This window comes from Scyliorhinus torazame, chromosome 9, assembly GCF_047496885.1.
Source record: "Scyliorhinus torazame isolate Kashiwa2021f chromosome 9, sScyTor2.1, whole genome shotgun sequence".
Classification (NCBI taxonomy): domain Eukaryota; kingdom Metazoa; phylum Chordata; class Chondrichthyes; order Carcharhiniformes; family Scyliorhinidae; genus Scyliorhinus; species Scyliorhinus torazame.
In genome coordinates, this window is record NC_092715.1 from 48,538,314 (window position 1) to 48,561,384 (window position 23,071).

Here is a 23,071-nt window from a genome sequence, read left to right on the forward strand (position 1 = left end):
AGTGCCACCTCCAGAGCCATACTTTAAAGTTTGGTGGACCCCTGCCCCCCCTCACCGTCTGTAGCTTCACGACCCTGAAGGTCGACCCACCCTCGCTCTTCGCAAACCTCACCCCGGACTGTAAGCCCGTCGCTACCAGGCGCAGATGATACAGTGCCTGGGACAGGGCCTTTATCAGGTCGGAGGTCCAGCGACTCCTGCGAGAGGGGATCATTGAGGCTAGTACCAGCCCCTGGAGAGCCCAAGTGGTGGTCGTCAAGACTGGGGAGAAGCACCGGATGGTCGTCGACTACAGTCAGACCATCAACCGGTACACGCAGCTCGATGTGTACCCCCTCCCCCGCATATCTGACATGGTCAATCAGATTGCGCAGTATCGAGTCTTCTCCACAGTTGACTTGAAGTCCGCGTACCACCAGCTCCCTATCCGCCCGGAGGACCGTCAATACACTGCCTTCGAGGCAGATAGCCGCCTCTACCACTTCCTCAGGGTCCCCTTCGGCGTCACCAATGGGGTCTCGGTCATCCAAAGAGAAATGGACCAAATGGTTGACCAGTACGGGCTGCGGGCCACTTTTCCGTACTGAGACAACGTCACCATCTGCGGCCATGACCAGCAGGACCATGACAAAAACCTCCGGCATGTCCTCCACACCGCTAAACTCCTGAATTTCACCTGCAATAAAGAAAAATGCGTCTTCTGCACAACCCGCCTAGCCATCCTTGGCTACGTCGTTGAACACGGAGTCCTAGGGCCTGACCCGGACCGCATGCGCCCCCTCATGGAACTCCCCCTTCCCCAAAGCCCTGAGGAGATGCTGGGTTTTTTCGCGCACTATGCCCAGTGGGTCCCCAACTATGCGGACAAGGCCCGCCCACTGATCAAATCCACCATTTTTCCCCTGACGACTGAGGCCCGACTGGCCTTCAATCGCATCAAGGCAGATATTGCCAAGGCCGTGATGCATGCTGTGGACGAGTCGATCCCTTTCCAAGTGGAGAGCGATGCGTCGGACTTTGATCTGGCCGTGACCCTCAACCAGCCGGGCAGGCCCGTGGCTTTCTTCTCCCGTACCCTCCATGCCTCCGAAATTCGACATTCCTCCGTCAAAAAGGAAGCCCAAACCATCGTAGAAGCTGTGCGACATTGGAGGCATTACCTGGCCGGCAGGCGATTCACTCTCCTCACTGACCAACGGTCAGTTACCTTCATGTTCAATAACACACAGCGGGGCAAGATTAAGAATGACAAGTTCTGAGGTGGAGGATCGAGCTCTCCACCTACAGCCATGACATCTTGTATCAACCCGGGAAGCTCAATGAGCCCCCAGATGCCCTATCCCGCAGTACATGTGCCAGCGCACAGGTAGACCGACTCCGGGCCCTCCACAATGACCTCTGTCACCCGGGGGTCACCCATTTCTTTCACTTCATCAAGGCTCGCAACCTGCCTTACTCCATCGAGGAGGTCTGGACCGGGACCAGGGACTGCCAGGTCTGCGCGGAGTGCAAGCTGCACTTCTATTGGCCAGACAGAGCACACCTGGTAAAGGCCTCCCACCCCTTTGAGCACCTCAGCATTGACTTCAAAGAGTCCCTCCCCTCACCGTAACGTGTACTTCCTCAACATCGTTGACGAGTACTCCAGATTCCCCTTCGCCATCCCCTGCTCTGACATGACCTCTGCCTCCGTCATCAAGGCCCTGCACAGTCTTTTCACCTTGTTCGGGTTCCCCACCTACATCCACAGTGATCGGGGTTCCTCCTTCATGAGCGATGAGTTGCGCCAGTTCCTGCTCAGCAAGGGCATCGCCTCCAGCAGGACGACCAGCTACAACCCCTGGGGAAACGGACAGGTGGAGAGGGAGAACACGACGGTCTGGAAGGCCGTCCTTCTGGCCCTACGGTCTAGAAGTCTCCCAGTCTCCCGCTGGCAGGAGGTCCTCTCCGACGCGCTCCACTCCATCCGGTCGCTCCTGTTTACAGCCACCAACGAGACTCCTCATGAACGTATGTTTGCCTTCCCCAGGAAATCCACCTCTGGGGTCTCACTCCCGTCCTGGCTGACAGTCCCAGGGCCCGTCAGCATGCGAGGAGCCATAAAACCGACCCCCTCGTCAAGAAGGTCCTGCTGCTCCATGCAAATCCACAATATGCCTACGTGGCACGCCAGGACGGGCGGCAGGACACAGTCTCCCTTCGGGATTTGGCTCCTGCAGGTTCCCCAGCGACTATCACCACCACCCCCGACCCTACACCGTCTTCCCCCACCCCTGCCCACCTACCTCACGAACTAGCATCCGCAAGCCCACTGGAGACAATCATCACCACCTCCGCCCATACACCGTCCCCCCCCTTCACCGACTCAACATCTGGGTGAAGAAGAAGAGAACACACTCCCGGACGCGCAGGTCACGGCGGAAGGTCAATGCCCCTGACCGACTTGACCTTTAAGATCACTTCACCCCCGCCGGACTCTTTTTTAAACAGGAGGTGAATGTGGTAAACCATGGTATTGCATTGTGTTGTCTTGTACATGCCTGGGCTTGTCCAGGCTGGCTCCGCCTGTGGCTCCTCCCCTCGGGCTTCTGTATAAAGGTGGCAAGTCTCCGCCTCCGGTTCGGGTCCAGAGGCAGGAGGCTTGCTGTTTAGTGTATTGAAGCCTCAGTTACATTCATCACTCGTTGTGTGCTTATTGAAGGCGTATCAATCTCCTTTCTGGCAAAGTCTCGAACGTGCATGTATCTAAATATTTCCCCCTGCTCCAGCCCATACTTCGCTCCAGCTCCTTCAATCCTGCAAACCGACCCCCAAGAAACAAATCTTTTAGTGTCCTAATTCCTTTCTCCTCCCACCTCCAAAAAGTTCCATCCCACTTCCCTGGCTCAAATCTATGGTTCTAGTGGGTAGTTATCTTAATTGCTCCTTCCATTTTAATCCAGAGGTAACCACGCCAACAGTTGAGACTTTGGTAACCAGAAAACCATCAACGTGAAACGGTAACTCTCTGTTTATCGCTCCACAGATGTGATCTAACCTCATGAGTATGTCCAGCGTTTGTTGATTTTATTTCAGTTTTCCAGCATCTGTTGTATTTTGTTTTTTTTTATATCATTAAAAGCTAACTTGCGTTTGGGTCTCAAACAAGATTTGCCCTCTTTGTGAGGATACACTTTGTTTATGCAAATTCAAAGTGTAAAAAATGCTTTGACCTCGGTACAAGAATAATTAAGTATGGCGGTGATGTGTAGCTAAGACCAGTTTCTATCCATGATTACAAATAAAACCAATAGCTTTTGAATTTATTGAACTGCTCATCCCTCACCATTTTACAATGTGTTTGACAACATTTATTGCTACTTTCTACGATGTATAGTCATCACTGAGTGTTTTGTTGATCATCTTATATGCCCACTGGATGAGGAACATATAGCACAAGGCGATTATTAGTGTATAATTAATGTATTGTGCAACTGTCAATCTCGATTCAAATGGAAGGACTGACCCCTGAGCAGAAGGTCAATAGTATTATTGACCTTTAAGCAAAAGTTCATAGGTTATGGCCCCACTTGAAACTTGAGTACACAAGCTAGCCTGACACTCGGTTGGAGGTGAAAAATCCGTTAGCACTATTCCAAGATGAGCAGGAATTATTCCAATGTTATTTGCACCTCAACCAGAGCTATTGGGCGCGATTTAACGGAAAGGTTTCTTAGTGACGTTTGTGGTGTGTTTGGCTGGGAGTTTCCCACCGGCTCTGTCGGCGAGTTCCCCACTGCTATTCAATGACACTTAGTCAATTTTTGGGGCCCAGGGGAGTTTCTCACCGGTTTAGCCCACACTCAAAATATTTTTAATTACTGGGGAGCTGAACTCAGAGATTGGGCCGCCATTTTGAAAGGGTGTCACTATCTCTAAGTGAGCTTGTGGTTCCCCCAGCCCCCCACCCATGGGCAATGTCACCCCCACACACATAGGCATTAACCCCCCCCCCCCCCCCTCCCAAGTGAGGACATCCCAGTATGGGGTCCCCGTGGTTCCTCCCCTTCCGGCCGCCGCACACCCCCTTACAGGCCTCCATTCCAGGACCCCCACCTGTCACCCTCCCAACCTCCCAGGGGGTCCTTCCTACCTGCCCTGCACCTCCCCCTCCCCCCCCCACCCTCCATACCCCACTCAACCCTCCTTTCATGGGCATGGCCCCCTTGGACCCTGACCCTTGGCAGTGCCACCCAGGCACCTGGACACCCTGCTGCTGCAGGCTTGGCAGTGCCACCTGGGCACCATGGAAGTGCCAGTGTAGCAGTTCCAAGGTGCCAGCCTGGCAGTGCCAAGGTGACGAAGTTCCAGGGGGAGGGCTGTGGGGCTACCCTGCACTATTCCTGGCCACCAGGGGCCTCTGATGGCCCGGGAAATCCCACAGATACTGTTTCGCCTGGTCCACATTTGTTTGTACAGAATGGCACCCAGCTGAAGCCTCTCTGGGGAGGCCAGTAGATGCCAGGTAGGTTTGGGGGGGGGGGTTAAGATGGGTAATTTGTGACAGCATCTTCAGGAACATCCATCTTTTGAGGTGGCAAAGATGGGGTCTACTGCTGAAACACTTCTGTAGCCAGCATTTAACACAAGTTGCCGTCTTGGTAAAAGAGTTGAAGCCTGCAGTACGCATAAGCGGTAAAAGGTGAATTGCACCTTAAGTTGTCTGTTATTGTTCCTGAAAGAGGCTGCATTGCATTTTGTTGGACAACACTTGTTCTAATACTAACCAGTGTGGGAGTAAACATGGTGTGCTAGTCACCGCTGATGTATTATACTGTATATATATGGGTTTTACGGTCAGGCCCCTGTACTACAGGTACGGGGGTAGATCCCTGCCTGCTGGCTCCGCCCAGTAGGCAGAGTATAAATATGTGTGCTCTCCGTACAGCAGCCATTTTGTCAGTTGCTGTAGGAGGCCACACATCTCTGTGTAATAAAGCCTTGTTTACATTCTACTCTCGTCTTGTCGTAATTGATAGTGCATCACACGGCATTGATGTGTACTTAAAGTACTATTTAAAAAGAATACTCACGATTTCATGTTCACTTGCTTTTGACTGGACTCCATCATCAGTTGACTTTTTGTGCAACTTTGTTAAAGCCAGTGCTGGAGCCACATTTATTCATAATAAGGAGGGAGGAATTAGCATATGAGAGAAAGCTAGCTAGAAATACAAAAAAGAGACAGTAGTAGTTCCTACATGTATTGAAAAAGAGTAACCAAATGTGAGCATTGCTCCTCCAGAGAGTGGGTCTGGGGAATTAGAAATGGGAAGAGTTGAACAGATATTTTGTGCCTGTCTTCATTGTAGGGGACACAAAAAGCATCCCAGAAACAATTGTAAATCAAGAAGTGAAACAGAGGGAGGAACTTAAAACAATTACAATCAAGGTAAGGATTCACCGAGAGAGAGGACAGGTGGGAGCTGGGATGGCTAGGTGCCGATCGCCCACAGCAGGGTACAGGACATGCTCATTCTCTGGACCTTCTTGGAAACTGTGTACGCCCTCCCCCAGTCGCTCAGCCATCCTGTAACATGCCGCTGGGTGCCAGCTGATGGAGGTGCTGTCTTTTGGATGCCATGTTAAATCACGGTCACTGGCTTAGCTCAGTGGGCTGGACAGCTGGTCTGTGATGCAGAACAAGGCCAGCAGCGCGGGTTCAATTCCCGTACCAGCTGAGAATTCTGAATTCTCCCTCTGTGTACCCGAACAGACGCCGGAATGTGGCGACCAGGGGCTTCTCACAGTACAATCATTGCAGTGTTAATGTAAGCCTAATAGTAACAATAAAAAGATTATTTATTTATCTGCCTGCTTTAGCAGATGCTAAAAAACCTCACGGTGCCATTTCAAAGGGCAGCACAGTGACATAGTGGTAAGCACCGCTGCCTCACAGCGCCAGGGATTTGGGTTCGAGTCCGGCCTCGGGTGACTGTCGGTGTAGAGTTTTCACGTTCTCCTCGTATCTGCGTGGGTTTCCTCCGGGTGCTCCGGTTTCCTCCCACAGTCCAAAGATGTGCAGATTAGGTGGATTGGCCATGCTAAATTGGCCCTTAGTGTCGAAAGGTTAGATGGGATTACAGGGTTACGGGGATTGGCGGGGCAGGAGGCCTAGGTTGGGCGCTCTTTTGGAGGTTTGGTTCAGTTGGTGTGAATGGTCTCCTTCTGCATGGTAGGGATTCTGTGGATTCTATGGAATGGGTAGATTGTCCCCACTCTCCTGGCCAAGTTCTCTCATCGTTATTCAGTGCCGTCCCATTTGCAGGAGTTTAATGTGTGCCATTTGGCTGCTTTGTTTCCAACAACAGTGACTACAGTTCAAAAGTATTTGATTGGCTGTTAAAGAGCTTTGTGGTTGTGAAAAGTGCTCTTTACATGTGCGGGTTTTTCCTTTCGTTAACATAAAGCCTTCCGGCTCTAAAATCACGTAGCTCCTTATTAGATTAATTTGCTGATGCATCAGTGTTCAAGGTTATAGGCCCAGGGCAACAGGGATCACTGCTGCAAATGTTTCTGGAAGGCCCACTGGAATTATACAAAAAAAATGCCTCAAGAAAATTTTCCTCACTTGTCGGACATTATGGATTTGATTGATCAATGGCGCCATCTGCTGGTAAATCAACATTTAAAAATATTCAGCTGTGGCATCAGCAGTAATTTTGATACCTTTTTGCTCCAAGAAGAATTTCTTGGTAAGGAGAGTTTTGATGCTAGGCTATGGCATAATAGGCAACCTAAAACCTGACTGGACCAGATTCAGAGTTGAACAGAGCACTGCTGTTGCTGGTTGACTTCCAACGCAGAGAGAGCTGTCGCGGTGGTCACGTGACTTCTCACCTTTTTAAAAATAAATTTTTAGTGGGATGTTGGCTTCACTGGCACGGCCAGCATTGTTGCCCATCCCTAATTGCTCTTAAGAAGGTGGTGGTGAGCTGCCTTCTTTAACTGCTGCAGTCTAAAGTAAAGTAAACTTTATTGTCACAAGTAAGACACTGCAATGAAGTTACTGTGAAAAGCCCCAAGTCGCCACATTCCGGCGCCTGTTCGGGTACACAGAGGGAGAATTCAGAATGTCCAAATTACCTAACAGCACGTCTTTCGGGACTTGTGGGAGGAAACCGGAGCACCCGGAGGAAACCCACGCAGACAGAGGGAGAATGTGCAGACTCCACATGGACAGTGACCCAAGCCAGGAATTGAACCTGGGACCCTAGAGCTGTGAAGCAACAGCACTATGTGCTGCCCTTATGTGATGTAGGTGCAGCACAGTACTGGAAGGGAGGGAGTCCAGGATTTTGTCCCAACGATAATGAAGGAATGGTGAAATATTTCCAAGTCAGGGTGCTGAGTGACTTGGAGGAGACCTTCCAGGTGCTGGGGTTCCCAGGTATCTGCTGCTCTTGCCTTCTGGATGGTAGTGGTTGGGGGTTGGAAGGTGCTGCCTTAGGAGCCTTGGTGAGTTCCTGCAGTACATCTTGTAAATGGTACACACGGCTGCGGTCATCGGGAGTGGAGGGATTGAATGTTTGTGTAGGGGGAGCAATCAAACGGACTGCTTTGTCCTGGATGGTGTCGACCTTCTTGAGTGTTGTTGGAGCTGCACTCATCCAGACAAGTGGGGAGTATTCCATTACACTCCTGACTTGTGCCTTGTAGATTGGTGGACAAGCTTTGGGGTGTCAGGTGGTGAGTTACTCACCGCAAGGTTCCTAGCCTCTGACCTGTGGGCTGGTTTAGCTCCGTGGGCCAGACAGCTGGCTTGTGGTGCAGAACAAGGCCAGCAGTGCGGGTTCAATTCCCATACCAGCTGAGAATTCTGAATTCTCCCTCTGTGTACCCGAACAGGCACCGGAATGTGGCAACTAGGGACTTTTCACAGTAACTTCATTGCAGTGTTTTAAAAAAAAAAATTTAAGAGTACCCAATTCTTTTTTATTTGTTTTCCAATTAAGGGGCAATTTTGCATGGAAAATCCATCTAGCTTGCACATCTTTGGGTTGTGGGGGCGAAACCCAGTCAGACATGGGGAGAATGTGCAAACTCCACACAGACAGTGACCCAGAATCGAACCTGGGACCTCAGTGCCGTGAGGGCGCAGTGCCAACCCACTGCGCCACTGTACGGCCCACTTCATTGCAGTGTTAATGTAAGCCTACCTGTGACAATAAAATATTTTTTATTTATTTATTGTTGTAGTCACATTATTTATATACCTACTCTAGTTCAGTTTCTGGCTAATGATAACCCCGCCGGATGTTGATTTTGGGGGATTCAGTGATAGTAATGCCATTGAGTGTCAAGGGGCGATGAGTTTGAATGTCAAGGGGCAATGACCATCTCTCTTATTGGAGATGGTCATTGCCTGGCACTTGTCTGGCACAAATGTTACTTGCCACTTGTTAGCCCAAGCCTGGATATTGTCCAGGTCTGGCTGCAATGGATATGGACTGCTTCAGTGTCTAATGAGTCGCAAATGGTACTGAACATTGTGTAGCTATCAGAGAACATCACCACATCTGACCTTATGTTGGAAGGAAGGTCATTGATGAAGCAGTTGAAGATGATTGGGCCTAGGATACTACCCTGAGGAACTCCTGATGTGGAGAAGCCGGCGCTGAACTGGAGTGGGTACAGTAAGACGTTTGACAGCACGGGTTAAAGTCCAACAGGTTTATTTGGAATCACGAGCTTTCGCGACAGGAGGCAAATCTTGCTCATGCAGCAAGTGATGAGGTCTGGAATGCTCTGCCTGAGAGGGTGGTGGAGGCAGGCTCAACTGAACCATTCAAAAGGGAATTAAACTGTTTTTTTGAAAAGGAAGAAAGCGTGGGGTGATGGGATAAGGCCGGGAGAATGAAACTCGGTGAGTTGCTCAGAGAGATGGTGCAGCCACGACGGACCAACTAGCCTCCTTTTGTGCCATTGAATTATCTGAGACTCAATCCAGCTTCCCCTAGGAACTTTTAAAGAGCAATCCCAATCTGAGGGAAGTGATCTCTCTCGGGGAAATGGTTAAAGACAGAGCCCTCCTCCTTCGAAACCTTTGAACGGGTTCCTCCTTTTAAACTATTGTATTCTGACTCTCACCTGAACCAGAGCCTGTGCTGCCATCATACTTACAGGGGTTTTTAACCACGAAGAAAAGCTGGACAGATCTTGCACAGCAAATGTTTTATCTAAGTATCATTGAAGAACAGTGGCACAGCGGTTAGCACTGCTGCCTCACAGTGCCAGGGCTGGGTTCAATTTTGGCCTTGTGTGTCTGTCTGTGTGGAGTTTGCAAGTTCTCCCGTGTCTGCGTGGGTTTCCTCCAGGTTTTCCGGTTTCCTCCTTCAGTCCAAAGATATGCAGGTTACGTCGATTGGCCATGCTAAATTGCCCCTTAGTGCCCAGGGATTATGCCGATTAGGTTGCGGGAACAGGGCAGAATGGATGGGGGAGTGAGCCTAGGTAGGGTGCTCTTTCGGAGGGTCGGTGCACTCGAAGGACCGAATAGAACTTCTATGGGTTGACATGAAGGGTTATTTGCCCCTTCTCAACATGATTCTAAAATACAGTGCCAGCACTGAAGGTGTAATTTGTAAGGTAATTATATGAAGGCAAGCATACAGCATGCAGGTACAGCAGGCGGTAAAGAAGGCAAATGGTATGTTGGCCTTCATAGCGAGAGGATTCGAGTACAGGAGCAAGGATGTCTTGCTGCAATTATGCAGGGCCTTGGTGAGGCCATACCTGGAATACTGTGTGCAGTTTTGGTCTCCTTATCTGAGGAAGGATGTTCTTGCTCTAGAGGTAGTGGAGCAAAGGTTTACCAGACTGATTCCTGGGATGGCGGGACTGATATACGAGGAGAGATTGAATCGGTTCGGATTGTATTCGCTGGTATTCAGAAAAATGAGGGAGGATCTCATACAAACCGATAAAATTCTAACAGAGTAGACAGGATAGATTCAGGAAGGATGCTCCCGATGGTGGGTGGGTCCAGAAGCAGGGGTCACAGTCTGAGGATACGCAGGAGACGATTTAGGACAAAGATGAGGAGAAATGTCTTCACCCAGAAAATGTTGGCCTGTGGAACTTGTTACCACAGGAAGTAGTTGAGTCCAAACCTTTGCATGTTTTCAAGAAGCAGTTAGATATAGCACTTACAGTGAAGGGGGGAAATTATGTGGGGGGGGAAAGAGGGATTAGGCTGTTGAGTTGGAAGATCAGCCATGATCATAATGAATAGTGGAGCAGGTTCGAAAGGCCGAATGGCCTCCTCTTTTCTATGAAGCAGCAATTGAGAAAATTCCCATGTTTGCAAAGCCAGAATGCTACATAGGGGCAGGTAAAAGTCACCAGAGTCTCAGATGACCATCAGGGGCAAGGTGGAGAAGCCAGGGACTTCATGATTAACCTCAGTCGGTACGGAAATTGAACCCACATGACTGTCTTTGCTCTGCATCACAAACCAGATGTCTAGCAAGCTAAACCAGACCCCGTCAGGGGCAATCACCAATTAGACTAATGCTCAAGATGGTGAGTGTTGAACATTAAATCCACCAGAGAATCCTTCCTTTTTAACAATACCACTCGCACAAAGAATCATTACAATTCTTTCACAAATACCTGAACCGTGCCATTCACATTTCTCAACCCCAAATGCATTCTCCCAACAACCTTATTTCTGTAAGTGATGGCTAACTTGTTCTGTGAGAATTTGGACTGAAGTGGAAAATAAATTCCAGCCAACAACATATTTTAAAAGAGACCTTAAATGGTGCAGGACACAGTGAGCATATATTTGCAAATCCGCACATTGGGGCACAGCTGCAATGGAATAAATATGTCGCTGAAATTATAGCAAATCCTCCAGGTTTCCAGCGACACTGGAGCAGAAACCCTGAAGAGTGGGAGAGCACCCATGAATTTAGGTTCTGAAAAATTGTTTTAGATTTTCAGTGGTAAATGCTGTAGACAGCAGATAAAATGGAGGACAGATTCAAAGTCTAGCAAATACAAACTTTATTGAGCTTGGAGACCATTCTTGAAGTGAACGTATCCATTGTTCAATGGCAATCAGTGATGTGCGGTTCAAAATTCACCTAGAAAGCAATAGATTCTGAAATCAAATTCTGTTTGTGCTCACCATTAAACATTACATCTTCTGTATCCTGTTTCGTTTGCTGTGAGAAGCTAACTTCAGATATTCTCAGCAGGAAAGTCGGGTGTTGGAAAAGGTCTGGCCAGCAAATGTTTGAACTGTTTAAAGTGAAAGTTTTGACAAGATATTGAACTTCTGGGAGATTTGCTCCATTATTGACCTGGCAAAGAAACCAATTTAGTTGCAGTTGCTAAATCTCGAACAAAGAACAAAGAGAAGTATAGGAACAGACCCTTCGGCCCTCCAAACCTGTGCTGATCATGGCGCTCTAACTAAAAAAAACCTTCTGCCCTTACTCGGTCCTTATCCCTCTATTTTCTCCCTATTCATGTACCCATCCAGATGTCTCTTAAATGTTGCTAATGTGCCTGCTTCCACCAGATCCTCTGGCAGCACGTTCCAGGCACCCACAATTCTCTGCCCGAAAAACTTACCTCGCATATCTTCCTTAAAGTTGCCCCCTCTCACCTTGAATCTGTGCCCACTTGTAATTGACACCTACACTCTTGTAAAAAGCCTCTGACTATCCACTCTCTCTATGCCTCTCATAATTTTGTAGACCTCTATCAGGTCTCCACTCAGCCTCCATCCTTCCAGTTAAATCCTAGTTTATTCAACCTCTCCTCATCGCCAACGCCCTCAAGACTAGGCAACATCCTGATGAACCTTCTTTGCACTCTCTCCAAAGCTTCCACGTCCTTCTGATAATGTGGTGACCAGAACTGCACGCAATACTTCAAATGTGGCCTAACCTAGGTTTTATACAGCTGCAACATGATTTCCCCACTCCTGTACTCAATGCCCCGGCTGATGAAGGTAAGCATGCCACATGCCTTCTTAATCACCTTGATGTTGCTGGTGCTGCCACTTTTAGGGAACTGTGGACCTACATACTGAGATCCTTCTGTATGTTAATGTTCCTTAGGGTTCTGCCATTTACAGTATAATTCATACCGAGATGTGATCCTCCAAAATGCACCACCTCGCATTTGTCCGGATTAAACTCCATCTGCCATTTCTGTGCACAAGTCTCCAATCTATCTATATCCTGTTGTATCCTCTGACAATCCTCGGCAGTATTAACTCCGCCAATCTTCGTGTCATCCGCAAACTTACTAATCAGACCACCTACATTTGCCTCCAGATCATTTATATATATACTACAAACAATAGAAATCTCAGCACTGATCTCTATGGAACACCACTAGCTACAGTTCTCCATTCTGACAAAACACCCTTCCACCGCTACCCTGTCTTCTATAACCAAGACAGGTCTGTATCTATCTAGCCAGCCCGCCCCGAATCCCATGTGATTTTAGTTTTTGTACCAGTCTGCCTTGACAAACGCCTTACTAAAGTCTATACAAACTATATCCACAGCCCTTCCTTCATCAATTTTCTTTGTCACCTCTTCAAAAAACCATGCTGCCTGTCACTAACTAGTCTATTTTCTTCCAAATGTGCATACATCCTGTCCATCAGTATCTTTTCTAAAAGCTTCCCGCCACTGATGTCAGCTCACTGGCCTATAATTGCTGGATTATCCCTGCTTCCTTTTTTAAACAAGGGAACAACATTGGCTATTCTCCAGTCCTCTGGAACCTTGCCCGTGGTCAAAGAGGATGTGAAGATACCTGTTAAGGCCACACCTATTTCTCCCCTTGCCTCCCGCAGTAATCTGGGATAGATCCCATCCGGCCCTGGGGATTTGTCTACCTTAATGCAATTTAGGATACTCAACACTTCCTCCTTTGATATATTGAGGTTTTCAAGGGCGTTCACACACCTATCCCTGACCTCAACATCCGTCATGTCCTTCTCCCTGAATACCGATATAAAGTATCATTAAGGATTTCACCCACTACCTGTGGTTCCACATATAACTTCCCTCCATTGCCCTGGAGTAGGCCTACTCTTTCTCTTGTTCCCTATTGCTCCTAATATATGCATAAAAAGCCTTGGGATTCTCCTTGACCATGTTTGCTAAATACATTTCATGGCCCCTTTTAACCCTCCTAATTCCACCTTTAAGATCATTCCTACGTTCACTGTATTCCTCAAGAAATTCATCAGTTTTTAGATGCTAAGACCTAGCGTATGCTTCCTTTTTCCTTTTGACTAAATTACAATTTCCATTGTCCCTGAATCATGCCATTTCTATCCTTCATTTTAGCAGGAAGATGCCTGTCCTGAACTTCAACCAACTGGCCTTTAAGAGCCTCCCACATGTCAGACGTGGATTTGCCCTCAAATAGCCGCTCCCATTTCCACATTTCCCAGTTCTTGTCTCATTTGGGTGTAATTGTCCCTCACCCAATTCAGCACCCTCACCTGCGGGCCACTCTTGTCCTTATCCATGACTACCTGAAATCTTATGGAATTATGGTCGCCAAGCTCAAAATGCTCCCCCACTGAAACATCAATCACCTGGCCTGGCTCATCCCCCAATACCAAGTCTAATATGACCCCTTCCCTGGTTGGATTATCAACATACTGTATCAAAAAGCCCTCCTGGAAGCATCTAACAAATTGCTCTCCATCCGAGCCCCTGGCTGTAAGGAATTCCCAGTCATTATGGGGGAAGTTTAAAAAAAAAATTTAGTGTACCCAATTATTTTTTTTCCAATTGAGGAATTTAGTGTGTTCAATCCACCTACCTTGCACATCTTTTGGATTGTGGGGGCGAAACCCATGCAAACACGGGGAGAATATGCAAACTCCACACGGACAGTGACCCAGAGCCGATATCGAACCTGGGACCTCAGCGCCGTGAGGTAACCCACTGTGCCACCATGCTGCCCTAATATGGGGGAAGTTAAAATCGCCCATCACAACTACCCTGCTTTTTTCGCACCTTTTCATTACCTGACTACACAACTGCTCCTCTGTCTCCTGTGAGCTGTTGGGAGGTCTATAGTACACTCGCAACATTGTGATTTCACCCTTCCTATTCCTGAGTTCCACCCATAATGCCTCAGTACAAGATCCCTCCAATGCGTCCTCCCTCAACACAGCTGTGATCTGCTCCTTAATCAGCAATGCAACTCCCCCCACCTCTTCTGATCCCCTTCTGGTCTGTCTAAAACAACGATATCCCAGATTGTTCAGCTGTTAGTCCTGTCCCTCCTTTAACCATGTCTCCGTGATTATATCATATCATAGTTCCATGCAGTAATCCAGGCTCTCAGTTCATCTGTTTTACCTGTTATACTTCTTGCGTTGACGCATACGCACTGCAGACCTGCAGTCCCACTCAGCCCTGCGGCTTCCCTCTGTCTGCTCTTACTCTGTGCTATGTTTGTCTCAGTCTCCTTTCTTACTCTACACTAACTGGCCTGCTGTTCTGGTTCCCACCCCGACATGCTAGTTTAAACCCTCCTGAACAGCACTATCAAACCTCCAACCCAAGAGATCTAGTTCACCAATCCTCAATTATCTGACTCGTGACTGCTGATAACAGGGGAATCCAATACTGTAGTTTCTTCCTTAAAATGCATAATTGTTAAGAGCACCCGGAGGAAACCCACGCACACACGGGGAGGATGTGCAGACTCCGCACAGACAGTGACCCAAGCCGGAATCAAACCTGGGACCCTGGAGCTGTGAAGCAATTGTGCTATCCACAATGCTACTGTGCTGCTCCATTCTAGGCCAATGAGTGAGAAGCCCATTTTTATCACCATCGCTGGAACATAGGAGTAGGCCATTTGGCCTGTGGGGCCTGCACCACCATTCAAACAGATCATGCCTGATCACCTACCTCCATGCCATCACCCCCCCCAGACACAATCTTCATAACCTCTTCTGTGTGCACCCCCATCCATGATGGTACTCCCTTTTTGTGCATCCCCCAACCTGGTCCCCAAAATATCAACCCCCACCCAGCCCTCCCTAGAGCGCCACTCCTGCCTGCCACAAAAATCCCAAACTCACCTTACTCCAGTGCAAATGGTGTCTTCTTCACGGGACGACTGAGTACTGGTGCCTCTGGGCTTCAAGAGATGCTAGCTAACCTGAGGGCGAGACTTCCTTCCACTGAGGAACAGAAGTCCAAATCTCAGCTTGTTGAGGCCACCAGCTGATGTCATTTAGCTCATTTGGCTAGGCAGCTGGCTCATCATGCAGTGCAAGGCCTGCAGCATGGGTTCAATTCCCACTGGCTGAGGTTATTGATGAAGATTCCGCCTTCTCAACCTTGCCCCTCAGGTTAAATCGCCACCAGTCAACTCGCCCCACAAAAGGGAACGCAGCCTATGCTCACCTGGGACTATGGTGACTTTACCTTTATCTAATATCAATATAGGGTACCTTCTCGCTCCACAGAAGCTGCCAGACCTGCTGAGATTGTCCAGTATTTTCTGTTTTTGAATCAATAGAGAGTGACCTTTTCTTTTAGTCAGTTGGCTTGTGACTGAAAATTCATCCCAAATTAACAGTTTTGGATAGAAGTCTACCGTTGGTAATCTCGCCCACCTATTTACTGTATTCCCCTAGTGTATTTCTTGTTGCTTTAAATTTAGAGTACCCAATTCATTTTTTCCAATTAAGGGGCAATTTAGCGTGGCCAATCCACCTACCCTGCACATCTTTTGGGTTGTGGGGGCGAAACCCACGCAAACACGGGGAGAAGTGGAAACTTCACATGGACAGTGACCCAGAGCCGGGATCGAACCTGGAACCTCGGCGCCGTGAGGCAGCAGCGTTAACCACTGCGCCACCGTGCTGCCCTCACTAGTGTATTTCTAATAATGTTGAATTTGGTGACCAGTATCTGTCTACATCTTAAAACTCAACTATGTTTATTGGTCTGCTACTCAGGCCAGTAATGTTGATGCACTTAGCAATAACAATTTCAACAAAAAAATAATGTGCTCCTGCCTTTCCCGCTGCTGTCCTTGTTATGTACAAATACATCCACTTGTGCATAATTATGTACATGACAGAGAGAAACTTCTTAGGAACCAATTTGTCCAACCCTTTCATAATGCAATAATGGTGGCATTTTATTCAAGGAGCACATTTTCACCCCCCAAAGAATGATTGCAGTGTGACTTACATCAAAACATGCATATATAGACTGAGCCATCAAGTTTTAAATAATGGAAACGTGATTATCCTGTAGTAACAAAATTAAGTCAAATTCAGCAGGTGACAGAGAAGTGGCAGATAGGATTAGAAGAAATATTGAATTAAAATTAACATTATTCCAAACCAATACTGCATTCCTACATTACAGGCAGTGAATATATATATATTTCATAATTTAAGTACATAATTGAGAATCTGAAGCATGTAACAAGTAAGACGACATTGATATGCTTCGGTCCATACACAGGGTTGAACCTAGTCGAATCTCCGAGCTGTCTTGATTACTCTGGACGTGCCGGCGGTAACTGGTTCCGAAACTAGGTGGATTGCAGAAGGGATTTTCCAAACTCAGTAACCCTTCTTGCTTGTAGCGGTTCAAGCTTGGTGACATGAAGGGCGTTGACAAACAACTGGTACTTGCGGCCCAAGGTCGATCGCAGTGCACGTTTCTGTGTTCTTTTTCTCTGAGCATTGCGTGTTATGTCTGAGGCCAGGCTGCCACAGAGGTACAGCACGTTCAACCCAAGAGACAGACGTGGTTAGTGCAAATCAATAGCAGATCATGGACAGGGAGCCTGAAAGGGCAGAGGGATCTGAGAATTAACATCCGTCTTCATGCTTTTTTTCTTGGCCATCTCATTTAAATCGGCTTTAAGGTGTACACCCAGGATTTAAGGCTTTTACCTCTGTCAGGATGGAATTGCCCAACTTTATGTCAAGGAGCATCGTGCTCAGGTTTACCAAAGTCTACCCACATGGCATTCCGTGTAGTAGCATTTAGCTGTATACCGTTTTCCTCATCCTTCATTTGAGAGCATTGCGTTTCCTAAACCTCACTGACTGCACCCTTTGGTCTCGACACTCACATCATGCATGTATTTTTAGTACTTCAGGCCAGAGAAAGAGACAGCACCACTAACAAGGATTAGGAAAAGAATTGACCCAGCTGAGTGCCCCAAGGCAAACCTGCTCATTGACTACTTTCAGATAGAAAGACAATAGTGCCTGACAGAGAACGTGTGTGAAGTCAGCAATCCACTGGACAAGAATCTCAGATCCACTTAACTTCATCAGCTTGGCTGCATGACTAACCCTGTCAAACATCTTTTAAAACTGTTGTAATAATGGTGGAGATTGTTCCCTGCTTATTGGCGCTTTTACAAAGGAAGTTCACAACATCTACCAGACAGTGGGTTGGATTGGATTTGTTTATTGTCACGTGTACCGAGATACAGTGAAAAGTATTTTGCTGCGAGCAGCTCAAACAGATCATTTAGTACATGAAAATTAAATTAAATTAAAATACATAAAAGGGCAACACAAGGTCCACAATGTAAATACTTAAGACACCGGCATTGGGTGAAGCATACAGGAGTGTAGTATTAATCAGGTGTAAGAGGGTCATTTAGGAGTCTGGTAACAGCGGGGACGAAGCTGTTTCTGAATCTGTTTGTGCAGACTTTTGTATCTCCTGCCCGATGGAACAAGTTGGAAGTGAGTAAGCCGGATGGGAGGGGTCGTTAATTATGCTGCCCACTTTCCCCAGGTAGCAAGAGGTGTAGATAGAGTCAATGGATGGGAGGCAGGTTCGTGTGATGGACTGGATTGTGCCCATGACTCTCTGAAGTTTCTTGCGGTCTTGGGCTGAGCAGTTGCCATACCAGGCTGTGATGCAGCCGGATAGGATGCTTTCTATGGTGCAGCTATAAAGCTTGGTAAGAGTTAATGTGGACAGGCCGATTCTCCTTAGTTTCCTGAGGACATATAGGCGCTGTTGTACTTTCTTGGTGGTAGCGTCGACATGGGTGGACCAGGACAGAATTTTGGTGATGGGCACTCCTAGGAATTTGAAGATGTCAACCATCTCCACCTCGGCCCCCTTGATGCTGACAGGGGTGTGTACAGTACTTTGCTTCCTGAAGTCACTGGCCAGCTCTTTAGTTTTGCTGGCATTGAGGGAGAGATTGTTGTCGTTGCACCACTCTACTAGGTTTTCCATCTCCTTCCTGTATTCTGACTCATCGTTATTCGAGATCCAACCCACTATGGTCGTATCGTCAGCAAACTTGTAGATAGTGTTGGAACCAAATTTTGCCACGCAATCATGTGTGTACAGGCAGTATAGTAGGGGGCTAAGTACGCAGCCTTGTGGGACCCTGTTATTGAGGACTATTGTAGAGGAGGTGCTGCTGTTTATTCTTACTGATTGTGGTCTGTGGATCAGAAAGTCAAGGATCCAGTTGTAGAGTGAGGAGCCAAGTCCTAGGTTTTGGAGCTTTGCTGTGTCCATCTTCCACTGTGGTTACCGAACTGATGACAGACAGATAGAGGAATGGTGTCAGATGGTAACCACATAGTCAAGAACTGCTCCACAATCTTAGAGAGGTAGCATAGTGGCTTCACAGAGCCAGGGTGCCAGTTTCGATTCCCTGCTGGGTCACTGTCTGTGCGGAGAATGCACGTTCTCCCCCTGTCTGCATGGGTTTCCTCTGGGTGCTCCGGTTTCCTCCCACAGTCCAGACATGCAGGTTATGTGGATTGGCCATGATAAATTGCCCTTAGTGCCCCCCAAAAAAAGATTAGGAGGGGCTATTGGATTAGGAGAATAGGTTGGAAGCGAGGGCTTAAGTGGGTCGGTGCAGAATCGATGGGCCGAATGGCCTCCTTCTGCACTGTATGTTCTAGGTGGTCCAATATCGCTGATTGCCGTTTCAGCACTCGAGCAATTGCTTGCTTCCACTGACATTGAACTATACCCTTGGCAAAGGAAGCGTTTGAGACATTGCATAACGGCACACTAAACTGATAGGCGAAGACGTGGAGAAACATGGCTGGAATTGCGGCTGGACCAGCTAACTTCTCAGGTTTAACTCAAGAGTTTTCAGAAGACTTCCCACAGTTGGATACAGGACATTTTCTCCCTGGTGAAATTGTCAGTAATTGGGAAAAGTCCAGTCTATATCTGTGCAGAATTCATGATGATGTTGATGGTGGAGAGCAGTTTCGACTGAAGGCAGGTTTAGAACATAGAACATAACAGCGCAGTACAGGCTCTTCGGCTCGCGATGTTGCACCGACCTGTGAAACCACTCGAAAGCCCATCTACACTATTCCCTTATCGTCCATATGTCTATCCAATGACCATTTGAATGCCCTTAGTGTTGGCGAGTCCACTACTGTTGCAGGCAGGGCATTCCACACCCTTACTACTCTCTGAGTAAAGAACCTACCTCTGACATCTGTCCTATATCTATCTCCCCTCAATTTAAAGCTATGTCCCCTCGTGCTAGACATCACCATTCAAATAGAACATGAAGTTTGACCTTTTTCAACTGCATAACCTGGTCAAGACAGCAGATTTTGAATTGGAAATGGCATGTTTATAATCATCTAGATAGGAATAATATGATCAGGGATAGTCAGCATGGCTTTGTGAAGGGTAGGTCATGCCTCACAAACCTTATCGAGTTCTTTGAGAAGGTGACTGAACAGGTAGACGAGGGTAGAGCAGTTGATGTGGTGTATATGGATTTCAGCAAAGCGTTTGATAAGGTTCCCCATGGTAGGCTATTGCAGAAAATACGGAGGCTGGGGATTGAGGGTGATTTAGAGATGTGGATCAGAAATTGGCTAGCTGAAAGAAGACAGAGGGTGGTGGTTGATGGGAAATGTTCAGAATGGAGTTCAGTTACAAGTGGAGTACCACAAGGATCTGTTCTGGGGCCGTTGCTGTTTGTCATTTTTATCAATGACCTAGAGGAAGGCGCAGAAGGGTGGGTGAGTAAATTTGCAGACGATACTAAAGTCGGTGGTGTTGTCGATAGTGTGGAAGGATGTAGCAGGTTACAGAGGGATATAGATAAGCTGCAGAGCTGGGCTGAGAGGTGGCAAATGGAGTTTAATGTAGAGAAGTGTGAGGTGATTCACTTTGGAAGGAATAACAGGAATGCGGAATATTTGGCTAATGGTAAAGTTCTTGGAAGTGTGGATGAGCAGAGGGATCTAGGTGTCCATGTACATAGATCCCTGAAAGTTGCCACCCAGGTTGATAGGGTTGTGAAGAAGGCCTGTGGAGTGTTGGCCTTTATTGGTAGAGGGATTGAGTTCTGGAGTCAGGAGGTCATGTTGCAGCTGTACAGAACTCTGGTACGGCCGCATTTGGAGTATTGCGTACAGTTCTGGTCACCGCATTATAGGAAGGACGTGGAGGCTTTGGAGCGGGTGCAGAGGAGATTTACCAGGATGTTGCCTGGTATGGAGGGAAAATCTTATGAGGAAAGGCTGATGGACTTGAGGTTGTTTTCGTTGGAGAGAAGAAGGTTAAGAGGAGACTTAATAGAGGCATACAAAATGATCAGGGGGTTAGATAGGGTGGACAGTGAGAGCCTTCTCCCGTCGATGGAAATGGCTGGCACGAGGGGACATAGCTTTAAACTGAGGGGTAATAGATATAGTACAGAGGTCAGAGGTAGGTTCTTTACGCAAAGAGTAGTGAGGCCGTGGAATGCCCTACCTGCTACAGTAGTGAACTCGCCAACATTGAGGGCATTTAAAAGTTTATTGGATAAACATATGGATGATAATGGCATAGTGTAGGTTAGATGGCTTTTGTTTCGGTGCAACATCGTGGGCCGAAGGGCCTGTACTGCGCTGTATCGTTCTATGTTCTATGTTGGATATTCTTACGCTTCTCCTTCCACTCCTTGGTGTGAAAAAGCCTTTGGTGTTTATGGACGAAAGACTTCACCTTCGGGGTAATCCAAACTTGGCTGCTTTAGTGAATTCGAACACACAAGTATAAGACCAATATTTACAGCAGAGGTGTAAAATGCGACGTGCTTTGTAAAAACAGTAGATCGGAGTTCTTCTAGTGACGTTTAAGGGGCATCTTGACAAATACATGAATAGGCTGGGAATAGAGGGATACGGACCCCGGAAGGGTAGAAGATTTTAGTTTAGATGGGCAGCATGATCGGCACAGGCTTGGAGGGCGAAGGGCCTGTTCCTGTGCTGTACTTTTCTTTGTTCTTAGGGCTGAGAGTTTCCCTTGATCAGGCACTAAGTACCTTTGACAGGGTGTGCCTGGAAGCCTTCTGGAGGCATGGGAAAGCTATGCCTCTTGCATCAGCAGCACGGTAGCATTATGGATAGCACAATTGCTTCACAGCTCCAGGGTCCCAGGTTCGATTCCGGCTTGGGTCACGGTCTGTGCGGAGTCTGCACATCCTCCCAGTGTGTGCGTGGGTTTTCTCCGGGTGCTCCGGTTTCCTCCCACAGTCCAAAGATGTGCAGGTTAGGTGGATTGGCCATGATAAATTGCCCTTAGTGTCCAAAATTGCCCTTAGTGTTGGGTGGGGTTACTGGGTTATGGGGATAGGGTGGAGGTGTTGACCTTGGGTAGGGTGCTCTTTCCAAGAGCCGGTGCAGACTCGATGGGGCGAATGGCCTTCTTCTGCACTGTAAATTCTATGAAATCTATGTTATCCTGAACCACCACTAAACTCCACCCGGCTCAGAGATAATTGGTGTTAATTGGCTCAATAATGAGCCTAATTGACAGCCCACCGTGAGGAGGCAAATTACTCCCAAATGTGTTCATTCCCACCTTCAATTTAATTGCAGGGTGTTTTCCACTGGAGAAAGACTGGCGTAGGCCTCTCCCCAAATTTAAAAAAAAAAATTTCATCTAATACACAACAAACAAAAGATAACCAAGAATAACAAGTACAATATAAATCCCCCAACCAGCAGCCCCTTCAACATAGAAACCCAAACACCATTCCCACGTTCCAAATACAACACAACAAAAAAAAATGTCTATGCCCCCCCCCCCCCGGTCAGTGTGCGATGGCATCCAGTTCTTGAAAGTGCAAGATAAACTATGCCCATGAATTGTCGAACCCTTCCATCCTTCCCCTTAGCTCAAACCTCACCTTCACGAGTGTCAAAAATTCCAGCAGGACCCTCCCGCCACGCCAGGGCACAGGGCAGTGAAGCTGACCTCCACTCCAGCAGGACCTGCCTTCGGACAATCAGCGAGGCGAAAGCTAAGATATCTTTCCCCGCACCGGCCTGCAGCCCGGGCTGGTCAGACACCCTGAAAATGACTTCTAGGGGCACTGGTTCGAAACTCACATGCACCACCTCCCCGAGATGACTTTAAAAAACCTCCCTCCAATACCCCATCAGCTTCAGGCAGGACCAAAACATGTGAACATGTTTTGCGGGGCTCCTCCCACAGTGCTCACATTCACCCTCCACCCCCTCAAAGAGTCGGCTCATCCTCGCCCTCGTGAGGTGCGCCCTATATACATCCCCTTCAACTGTATCAGCCCCAACCTCGCACACGAGGTTGAGGTGTTTACCCTCACACCACAGACCGTCTTCCATAACCTCCCCCAACTCTTCCTCCTGCTTGGCTTTAATCCCCTCCAAGGATACCTTGTCCTGCCCCAGAATATAGGCCTCTCCTAAAATTAAGTGGGCCTGACCAGCATGTTTCCATTCACAAAAAGCTGTATGAAATCAAGCCCATGTCTCATCAGGGCCAAAAAAGAGATTGTAAATGATTTTTCTGGATTCATACTTCAACCCATGCTATACATCCTAATAATCCAGGTTTGCTTTAACAAACAGCCAGGGAAATTTGTGCTAATAGCTTTTAATGTCCAAAATCTGTCTTTATATCTTTCCTTGTAATCCACATCAACTTTGCCTCTGCTAAATTTCAACCTTACAACTGAATCCAGTGATTGTATCTGTTTCACTGCCCATTGATCAAGCTTGTAAGGATCC